We start from the raw sequence: 12,122 nt of genomic DNA, 5'->3' as shown, positions 1-12,122 counted from the left end.
CACGAAATATTGTCAAATACATGAAACACTGAAATATTAAAATCAGTTGAGAAACATCTAATACCACTCACATTCTGCAAGTGTGAAGGAAATGATGAGAAAATGCACGGTACTGCACCATCTCTTATCCGAATGTGTGACAATGGAGTTTGGTCAATATCCACTTTTGAGAAATGATCAGAACATATTTTGCCATGATCTGTTGGTTTTCAGTCCTTGCGCCGCACTGCCTTGGCCCATAATCTTCTCACTATGGTGATCTTAGGGAACCTATACATAGTACAAATGAAAACTCAAAGTTGCTGAGTGAATGTAAACATAGAAACGTATAGGCCATATTTAAGCTGTGAGTGTTAATTGAACTACAGTATTTACTTGTGGAAAGAAACAGGTGATTTTCCATTTCTGTTTTTACATCCTTAGACAATGTAGTTAACCATTTTTCTTGAAAATCAGGGCACAGAGTACTGCTACAATTAAATATGAATACATACTAGACACCAATGTTTTGATGCTCCCAATATGGTAGTGTGTGAATTGAAGTGGCTTCACTCCTGTGGTGTAAGAGCATATCCACGTACTGTAACCTCCTTGGTTGGAATTAGCCAAAAGTGTTTTCACCAATGAGTAGCACAAATGCGCGGTGTGCATGTGCAGCATCTGGTAGCACAAGAAGGGTGGTATATGTGTATAAACATACGTTTATTTGTTAATTTGAATGCTCACATGAGATCAGTTGCTACTTGACAATCACTTAGTTTTACTGATAAAAGCCATTGCAGTAAGATATTTAGAGACTAGAATGGGCCATATGGCAAGAATGCTAAATGACTTTGCCCACAGAAAGAAAATTTGGTGCAAGTACACCAAATTAATTAGCTTTGAAAGACAGACTGGTAACAAAATTTCAAGTGTTGTGCCTTTGGAAGTTTTATTGATTTCATGAAGTTGATTGTTTTTATATTGTCTTTTATTTTATCTAATATTGATTCAAAGCAACATTGCGCAGTTGTAACACACTGTAGTCGCATTTGGGAGGACGGCGGTTTAAACCTGCCTCCGACCATCAAGAATTAGGTTTTTTCCCTAAAGTGCTCCAGGCAAATGTCAGGATGATTTCTCTGAAAGGGCATGGCCAATTTTCTTTCCTGTCCTTACTAAAACAATCTGAGCTTCTGCCCCATCTCTAATGAATGTGTTGTCAATGGTATGTTAAAGCCTAATCTTCCTTTCTTATTTTGATATTTCTTTTCTAACTCCCAAAAACGTTTTGCATGTTGTTTCCATTTTGTTATTGTTCCACTCCTTGTATACTTTATGTTGAGATATTACTGTGTATGGGAAACATCATCCCACCAAGGATGTTTTCTCCATTTTTATAAAGGGGTTAAGTTTAATTTAGTAATTCATCTTTATGCATTTTCATGCAATTCCTGTTGGATTTTTACATAAATTGTATAGATGCAAAAAAAGGTCATGCAATTTGAACATGTAAAGGAATGCATGTGTTTTATACCAGACACATGTAATAATCATTAAATATAAATGTGTTGTGCAAAATGAAAAAATGAGGAACACTGTGAGTGCTGAGCAAATCATTGTAACAAATGTAAATGAGATATGCTTGCTTCGTGTTGATCATTAAGTGCATTAGGAAAATAACACACCACAGTATGACATTAAACATTTTATGAAAACCCCAAATAATATGGTGGTCAGATCATACAGCAATTGTAGAAGATTAGATCATTTTTATTACATATTTTAAATTCTTTGAGTGTATAGAAGCTTTTTTGTTAAGGGCAACCACTTTGTAATGTTTCAGAAGACATTAACCCTAGCATTACCAACGGGGGGGCCTCGTAGGCCCACTGACTCAGTTTTTCTATGTTGTATCCACACCCTTTGATATATGAACTTGAAAGCAAAGGTAATTGTTCGTTATTGAATGTACTATTGAGTCATTACAGAATTTCGGAATAAAAATGTAATTAAAATTCATTTACTTGATTTAATTCTCTGTGGGCCTTAGAAGCCCACCCGTTGGTAATAGCAAGGAAAGATTTACGAGGTTGAGTCTCTCGTTTCAAATTCTTACCATGAAACGAATTTTGGCATTGTTGCCTTCAGACATATTATTATGAAGCGGACCATTGTTATTTTCAGTGTTTCTGCTGCTGTTGAACCAGCAACATGAGTAGTGCTGTTGAACCAGCAACATGAGTAGACATCGTTTACGTGATAGTTCCATTGAAAGAGTGCTAGAAGAAGTTTTGAACGAATCAGATTTAGAGGAAAGTGAAGTGGATGATGATGATGTGGAAGAAATTAGAACTGATTCATCGTCTGAGAATGAAGATGAGGTTGAAGCCAATCCACCAGATGATAATGATACGGAATGTGATAAATTCATTGCAAAAAGTGGACGAGAGTATATTACGAAGCCATCTCGACAATATCGGCGTTCTGTACAAAATATAGTGCGAGAAAGAATGGGGCTAGGACAACAAGGAAGAATTGCGTCTCCAAAAGAGGCTATAGAGCTCTTTTTTACACCTCAAATTATGAATCTAATAAAACTACACTCAAATGAAGAGGCTTCTCGACTAGGTATTCAGCACACAGATGAAGATGAGTTATTTTGTTATATAGGACTCTTGCTAATCATGGGTTCAAATCATGACAATAAGATACCTGTCCAAGATTTATGGTCTTTGCTTCAGGGCCGACAAGTGTACTATGGATCAATGAGTCGGACCCGATTTTTCGAATTGACTAAAATATTGAGGTTTGATGATAAGAACACAACTCCAATGAGGGAAATTTTTGAAAGCTTCAATTCTTCACTTCCATTGTATTTCATTCCTGATCTACATACAACAGTGGATGAGATGTTGTCTTTGTTCCGTGGTCGCTGTCCATTCAAGGTGTTTCTAAAAGAAAAACCTGGAAAATACGGCATTCTAATTCGAATGCTGTCTGATTCTGAGACTAGATATGTGATCAGCATGGACATCTATACAGGCAAGTCAGGAAATACACAGCATTCAAATGCACCGATGGAAATTGTAAAGAGACTAATAAAACCTATTGAAAAATCAGGCCGTAATGTTACCACAGATCGGTACTATACTTCAGTGGAGCTTGCGGAGACTCTATGGAATGATTTTCACCTCACACTTGTTGGCACCCTACAGTCTAACAGACGACACATACCTGAAGAGCTGAAGACTACAACTGGCCGCAGTTTACACTCTTCCATCTTTGCTTATACTGACCCTCAGACACAGAGGCCACCAGTTACTCTTGCATCAACGCTAGTCCGCGAGAAGCCAAAACGACTGCTGTTGATGCTTTCAACTTATCACTCAGAAGGGGTGTTGAATGAAGACTCAAAAAAGACTAACATAAATCTTTTTTATAATTCTACAAAGGGAGGCGTGGACACCATAGACCAGATGGCAAGACACTACAGCACAAAGAGAGGAACAAGAAGATGGCCTTTGTCCCTCTTCTACACACTCATTGACATAGCAGCAATAAATGCATATTCACTCTTCCTCCTCAACTTTCTGAATTGGAAAAAGAATTTGCTAAACCGCAGAAGAGTTTTTATCACTAACTTAGGTCTCTAACTAATAAGATCTCAAGTAGATAAACGGGCACAAAATTTGTATGGACTTCAGAAGCCAGTAATAATGGCAATGGAAAGCATCACACAACGGAAGCTCAGCTGCTCTGTAGAACCATCATCCGCAACAGCAGAACCAGGAACACGTGGACGGTGCCACCTATGCTGCCAAGAAGCTGCATCTAAAAAGATCAAGTACAACAAGCTGGGAAAGTCAACTGTTACCTGCTCTCTGTGCCACAAACACGTCTGTGGGAAACACTGCAGGAAGACAGTGTTGTGTGAAAAATGCGTTGCAGAATGAGACAGTAAATTTTGTTTGCTTCATGTAGTGTATCGAATTAAAAAAGTCGTTTTTATAAGAAAACACTATTTTGAAACATTATTCCAAAAAATATATAAACTGAATCTCGTGATTTGTTCATTTTATTCCTATTATAATAACATCTTTTATTATCCAGTATACAAAAACAATGTCTAAGCATTTTGAATTGTTATTAGAGGTATCAGAAGTAAATAAACTTGATTTATGATAAAATAAATTGTGGTATTCTTTATGGGCCTTTGAGGCGCCCCCGTTGGTATTACATGTAACAAAAAATACGTTGGTAATGCTAGGGTTAAGTGATACACTGCATGCTGAAATGGAGGGTTTCAAGTTGGCTCGGGCTCCATGGTGGTTTGTTATACTTCACCTCATGCACTAAACGCTTAAATAAGTTGCCACCTGAACACTCTTTTTATATGCAATGAATGTTGTGTACTGAATATTCGGTCGCTATTAATGAATATTTGGTCGTTATTAATGATTATTAATCAGGGTCCTCCTAATCTGTGCCCTGTATCCCTGCACCTTCTTCCTCCAACTTGGTTCAGAAAAGCTGCTGAAAATTAACTTTTCTTTCTCGTTCATGTCACCATATAAATAAGAAGTGAGATTCAATTCGCCATCTTATATTATCTTCAAAATTACAAATCAGTACATGATAAATGAGGTCAGCTACCAATTCGTATACTGCCTCTCTGTACTACGTACAGTACATAACAAATCTGATATTCAAGTTGACAATTAACAATAACAATGCATTTATTATCTTTGACAATTTGCATTCTTAGATTTAATGCAGCTCTTCTTCGGGACCACCCGCTACATGGAACTCCTATCTCCACCTCGGCAGGTAGGGTCGTCTGATTGCTACTCATTCCCATACAGTCACTGAATCGTTAGCTCTGGTATCAGCACCTATGATTTAAAACACCTCCCAACAGTGGGGCACTCATCACTTACTGACTACTCTGTCATGAACATCTTTTCTCTGACATATGTATTGAAGGACTTGATATCTCCCATTCAACATATGGGATGTATCACTACACATCTCTCCACTAAGAGAAAAGATGTCATGCCCACACATTCAACTTTAATTATTATACAACTGTTTGGCATTGTAGTATTGGTGCAAGTGTGTGTGTGTGTGTGTGTGTGTGTGTGTGTGTGTGTGTGAGAGAGAGAGAGAGAGAGAGAGAGAGAGACTTGTAATGTGTGACTTTCTCACACCTCCCCTGTAAAATGAACACAAACCCATTGAAAATACAATCATAAAATAAAAATATATATAATATTATTGTAGCAAGTATTACCATACAATTAGGACAGTTTTCTGTATGTTGCAATTTTTTGATAGTAGAGAAATTAATAGTTGATTGTTTAATTGGTATGGATACATTTAGAATGTACCAAGTACAAATTGATATAGGAAAGGGCCAATGTCATTTCACTGTAAATAGCCAGTAATCAGTTATTTGTAATAGGCCTCATCAGGGGAAGTACTGATAGACGTAAAGCTGAAGTTACGATTTTGAGGTACAATTGGTAAATCCCGTAGTTATGTTTGTCAACACATACAACAACGAACAGATAGCAGCAGAAGAAGTAAATGTCAACACAAATATAAGTGAATCAATGTGCTTGTCTCAAGAACAGCAAGTGGAACTTAGGGAACTGATACTTGCTTATATACATGTATGTGAATCACATTCTTTAATTAACTTTGTTGATATTTCGTCATACCCACTAGATGTTTTTTATTTTAAAGATTTTATGATGGAAATTATTTCTGCTGGGGTAGTGAGGGTCAAATTCATATTATGGAAGTTCCTTGAAATGTCTGGTCTAAGGTATTCCATAGCAGCATCTACAGAACCTGACAACCCCATCTTTTCAGTAACAATTATGAAATGTTTGTTAAAAAGTTCTGCAACACTATACACATCTGTCAACAATGTATCATTTACTCTTAATGCTATTTGTCCCTCTTCATGTCTGGTCCTACCAGTCTCCTCCTTCACTATATCCCATATTGTCTTTATTTTGTTATCTGATATGACTATCTTTTCCTTGTAATATATTTTCTTTGATGTCTGTATTACAATCTTTAATATTTTGCAGTATTTCTTGTAATGTGCTATAGCATCAGCATCAGAACTGTTTCGGATTGACAGATACAGTTTTCTTTTTGTTTTACAAGATACCCCCATTCCTTGAGTAATTCATGGCTCCTTTGTAGACTTTGCTCTAACCTTGGTTAGTTTTGGGGAAAACAATGTTCACTTTATTAGCAAAAGTGTTATATTTTTCATTCATGCCATGACCACTGTAAACATCGTTCCAGTGAATGTCTCTGAGGAGTGTCCTAAAATAATCAATTTTTGGCTTACTGATTACCCTCTTGAGCTCAGATTTAACAGATTCTATATCCTGTTCAGTATTAACATTTAACAGAAGGAACTGCATGTTATGGTCTGAGAGGCCATTGACTATTGGTTTTGTAATATAATTTTGTTCATTCGACTTTTCTATAAAGATGTTATCAATGGCTGTTTGCAGGCAATTGGCTACCCTAGTGGGGAACTTTATAGTGGGAATTAATTTTAATGATAGTGTTACTAATTCAAATAAGTTCTTATTAGGAGAGTCTTCAAGGAAATCTACATTGAAATCACCAGCAACCACTATTTCTTAGTTTTTGGTTGTTACATAATTACTAAATTCCCCTACCACGGGGCATACAGATTGGCACACAAGGACACGGGTAAAGACAAGGGGTTTTCACCCACACTAAGACTTGAGAACATTTATATAGTGAAGAAGGACTGTATACCTTCTAACTTGTATATATGTATAATAATCCCAGATCATGTAAGAAACAGATTGCCCCATCGCTTGGTCTAGGAGGCAACCCTTTTCAGGGAACGGCCACCAGGCGGCAACAGCGTCACACCCTTACTTGTGGAATCAACCACTAGATGGCACTCCGTTCTGTGAAAAATGTGGCAACATCGGCCGAACGCGTGCATCTTTCCACTGTTTCTGACATACCAGTGGCAGTGGATCGAGTCGTCGTGCCGAGGGCCTGCGATTATATCAATTGTGGAAGAAGCAGACGAACAAATCCAGAATTGAAATTGTTCAGATTTCCCGTCAAAGATAAAGAAAGGTTACGCGAGTGGATTTTAAATTCAGACAAATCAATAAATTAGTTACGAGTAAGAACTAATAAAGAGCCCTAAGCATTCGATCGTATCTAAATTTTGTCGATCTTATATTCTGATATAACGTGGCAGCCCTTCATGTACAAGAATCATATCATATAATTTTTAAATGAAATCGTTGCTGCGATTTGGACTTTTTAAAACTGTTTATTCACTTCACTATCGTAATTTTGGGTGTAGAGGCATTTTTGTGTGCAATATGAAAACTGAAACCAATATAAGATATGGATAACAAAATGCAAAGCATAGTGTGGTAACATTTGGTAAACAATTTAACAAGCATTACCTTACAAGACCTTTCCCTTGGTACTTGAAAATGGCTCTAGAGCTGAAATCGCAACAGTGAAATAAATGAATAACAGCCATCATCTAACTGCTAGGTCATCGGTCCCTCTAAATCCTGGTATATACTAGAGCGAAAGAAATGAAGGAGTGTAAAACCTCGCTTACACTGCTGCCAATGAGTATTCATAGATAATTCGCCAATGTTCACTGCCATTCGTTTATACGTGTGAACAAGCGTTTATACTGGAATGAAGGGAGGAGAATAGAAGAGAACGAGCATAGCATTTTTTTTTTTGATCTGTGCGCTAATAATTCTCACACAGCTTTCACTTGAGAACAACACTACTTATAGTTACAGGTCTGCGAGTGTGCGGATATCCCTAGTAATTACTGTGTTGCAGATAAAAGCGTACGTCTGTTGCGAATATTTGCGGGTTATCTTTAAACTGTACAAAGTAAATTTTTAACTTAATTATGGTTTGCCGTCTGTGGCTCTTCAAAGTTGACACCGCCAAAATATGCTCGAAAAACACACTTTCACTTATATATTACCGCGTTTGCAGCCCCCTTTCAACAACAATCCAAAATTAATCGTTTTGTGCCACTCTTTTACGATAAGTTACAGGCAAAGTAAACGAATTTAAATTTGAAATGACTGTCACTGAAATACGTCCAGCCTTAATTCGCATCGTAACTGAGTGCGGGCATCAGCACACAAAACTTCAGGCCAGGCACAAGTCTCTTTTCAGAGCAGTGGTGGGTTAAACAACTTTACAAAACGTTAATATCTGAGAATGCGGATACGCAACTTGGCAGATGTGGATAATGATCTTGTGGATGCGGTGCACATACGGACGGCGGCATTTTTCCTGTCCGCGCAAACTTCTAGTTACAGCTACGATGTAAATCTTTGATACTGAGGTAAGATTATTTTGCCTGAAGGTTTTGACAAAGCAAACAAAGTGGCGTAGAAAAATAAATATGTTGGTGGCTTCATCTGTTACGTAGATGTGAAACGCTTGGAAGTAGTGCCAGTGCACTTAACACTGAATTGCAGCTCCAGCCTTCTTTAGATTTATTCCAGAATTTTGCACATATGTCGGTTGACGCCTTTCGCTGGCTCCTCATTACACCTGACTAGGAAATTTAATAGCAGCAACATAAAGCAGTTCGCAAGAAGACGAGTACTCTCTGTGCTGGTAACGCCAAAGGGGACACGAGGCAAACTTCTTTTGATGCTTTGCTCAAAATCTGACAGCCAGCTGAACACTAACGAACACTACCGAATGCGTACCGAAAAAGAGTGAATGTTATTGTCTCGCAGTGGTGAATGGAATTGAACGCTACAGAATCAGCATTTCATCACACAAACACTTGCAAACATTGATGTTACGCTTTCGCTACTTAATTGTTTCTCACTGTGAAAAGCTAAGCACTAAATGGGGAAACAACATTATACGCAATGTTTTTTTTTTTATTACGAAGCAAGTAATGTCACGCAGAAGAGGTTAGAAATCAAGTGTTTCTTTACTTTTGCAGGAACTTCAGAGGCACTGTGGGCACCGAGTAAAGTTTACGAACCAAACACGACTGAATGACGTTTGCTCAAATTCCTCTACACACATGAGAATGCTGTTTTTCCTGTTTTAGTTCGCTCAGTGTTGACCAGGCTTAAAACGCCATAGGACCACATTCCCAGAATTAATCATAATATTTAAAGTCCAAAAAAGGTTGCACACAAAGATCCCTCTTAGCAAATATTTAATGAAAGATTCCTTTCTATCATGCTAATGTAGACTGAGCTACTAAATGTGTTAATGGTATATACATATATCGTATTTTTCTGATAGATAGTTATTGTTACAGGCAATGTCAAACTGCTGGATATGGACCCAGGAAAACTGCACAATAGACTCCTGTGTGATGTCCATTTTGATGGAATGTCATTTATGAACAGTACGAGACAACGGCTTATGCACACAGCAGTTCCTGCGAAATTTACATCTGACACTGGATCTTCAGCAGTATGTGAGGGAACTAGTGATAAGAATAGTTTGTCATCACCTGAATTGAAAGTGAACATTCCAAGGAGAACATACAGTGCAGCTAGTCACCTTCTGGTAGAAACAAACGCAACACCACAAAAGTGTGAACCATTTCCAGACCTGAAAGAAATAGAAATGCCTGCGAGACAAGTTAAAAGAAAACTCTGTATGCTACGTCGTGATGATGAGGATACCCCTAGAAAGCAAAAACTGAAACAGAAAATACATAACATGAACAGATCACTGAAAAACAAAACTTCCTACTTGTCAAAAGTTAAGAGTAGATTATTGCATTATAGGAGCTCAAATAATATTGCCCATGTGTTAAGCAGTTTCTGCTTCCCATCTGATTACTCCAGGGCACCGGCTGCAATGCAGTGCAAGAGCAAAAAACGCCCGTGGTCTTCTATCGAGAAAAATCTCTCTCTGATGTTGTTTTACAAATCTCCTGCAGCGTATAAATTTTTGCGAAAATTGGGTATCGTATTACCTGGACTGTCCACAATTAGACGATGGATTGGCGTCACAAAATTTCTACCAGGGTTTAATAAAAACCTTTTTAGTCAACTTAGCAAGAAATTTGAGGCACCAACTTATTTAGAAAAGGCATGTGTAGTATCTTTTGATGAGATGTCGATAATGCGTCATCTGGAATATGCAAAAGATCTTGATTTAGTAGAAGGTCTAGAAGATTTGGGTGATAGGGGAAGGAAACCACTTCCTGCAAATTATGCACTTGTTTTTATGATTAGAGGCATCTACAGTAACTGGAAATTGTCTGTTTCATATTTTTTGTCTAATTCAGAAGTAAAACATGTGGATTTATTGGGACTCTTACAGGAACTAATTATTTTATTGCAAAATGCAAACCTAGAGCCAAAATTAGTCGTTTGTGATTAGGGAGCTAGTAATCGAAGTGTTGTGAAGCATTTACATGTTACGCCTGAAAAACCTTATTTTATTGTAAATGGACAGAAATTGTTTTACATTTATGATGTCCCACATTAATTCAAAAGCATACGAAACAATCTGCTTAGTGGCGACTTCATTTTCAACAATGCTGTTGTTTCATTCGAAGATGTCAGGAAAACATATGACATTGATAAGAAGAACAAAAAAAGCAGAATGTTGGTAAAACTCACTGATAGTCATTTGCAACCTGATTCATTCCATAAAACGAATGTAAAAATGGCAGTCCAGGTCCTCAGCCACTCTGTTGCTGCAGCTATCAGAACTTGTGTAGCGACTAAAGAATTGCAGAGTGATACAGCAGAGAGCACAGCTAATTTTATAGAATTTATGAACAACTTGTTTGACGTTTTGAATAGCAGGACAGCATTTTCCTCTAATCCATATAGGTGTGCATTATCAGAACAATGCCCAGTAGTAATGGAAACGCTACAGAATGCAAAGGATGTCTTAAGTACCATAAATAAAATTGAAGAAAAGACAGGTAAAACAACGACACCACCGTGCATTACGGGTTTAATCCAGACTGTGAATGCTATTGCTCAGTTTTTCCTTGAGGAACAAACTGTCGGCATTAAATATTTACTGACCAGCAGATTGAATCAAGATGTTCTTGAGAATTTATTTTCTGTGTACCGTCAGAAAGGAGGCTACAACCGTCATCCAACAGTTAGAACACTAAGGTGCTTGTTCCGAACAAGCAGTATTAACTCACTAATGAAGTCTTCTGACGCTTCAAATTGTGAGAATGACACTGACAAGATGCTGTTACTGAACAACTGTGTGTTGCAAAAAGAAGGTGATGAATCTCAGCTGTTGGAGAGCTCTGGAAAGGTCGGAATTCCGAACACCCCTGGTTCCTCTACGGATGAAGAAGGGAGTACCATCGAGACCGACGAGTATTTGTCTTCCTCACAGCAAGAGCTTTCCTCTGAACAGTGTCCAGTAGCATATTTTGCTGGCTGCTTAGCACACATATGCATCGAAAGGTATGGTTGTTTGAAATGTAAGGAGACACTTACTTGTAGCAGTGAGCTTCAAGAGAAGAGGGAATTATTTATTCCCCATAAAAAATACGCAACTGGGAATTTGTGTCATTCTTCAGTGGGACTCAGCGCTCCAACTGTTGAGTTTAGCAACATTATTCAAATGTCTTTACAGGCATATGAGTCCTGTTTTTTACAGTTGATTTATAAGAGAAATATAAAGTTTAGGATTGTTAATTACATCAAATCAAAACTTGAAAACTTTCACTGGTTGGACGATGAGGAATGTGGAGAACACAGACTTTTCATTTTGAATCATCTTGTGAAATGTAAATTGTATTTCAGTTGCAGAACAATGTTCAAAGACAAGTGTAGTAGAACTGTCTCAAAACTGAAAATTATAAAAAATATGTAGTTTATTCATGTTGAATTTAAGTACCAAATAAAGATTCTCCGTTAGGCTGCACAAATAAGTTTCGTTGCCTTTCCTTGATCGTTCTACCACGTTTAACTAGAAAGAAGTAATGTGTTAAATCTGAGCAAAACAGTACTGCTTGTGACAATAGTAGATGTGCTGACCGCAAAGTTGTTTACCGTCACAGATTTTTTTTTTAATCACGATATTTGAAGTTTCACAATATTTATTTTTTTCGA

This window comes from Schistocerca piceifrons, chromosome 2, assembly GCF_021461385.2.
Source record: "Schistocerca piceifrons isolate TAMUIC-IGC-003096 chromosome 2, iqSchPice1.1, whole genome shotgun sequence".
Lineage (NCBI taxonomy): Eukaryota > Metazoa > Arthropoda > Insecta > Orthoptera > Acrididae > Schistocerca > Schistocerca piceifrons.
Note: the sequence above shows the minus strand (reverse complement) of the source record.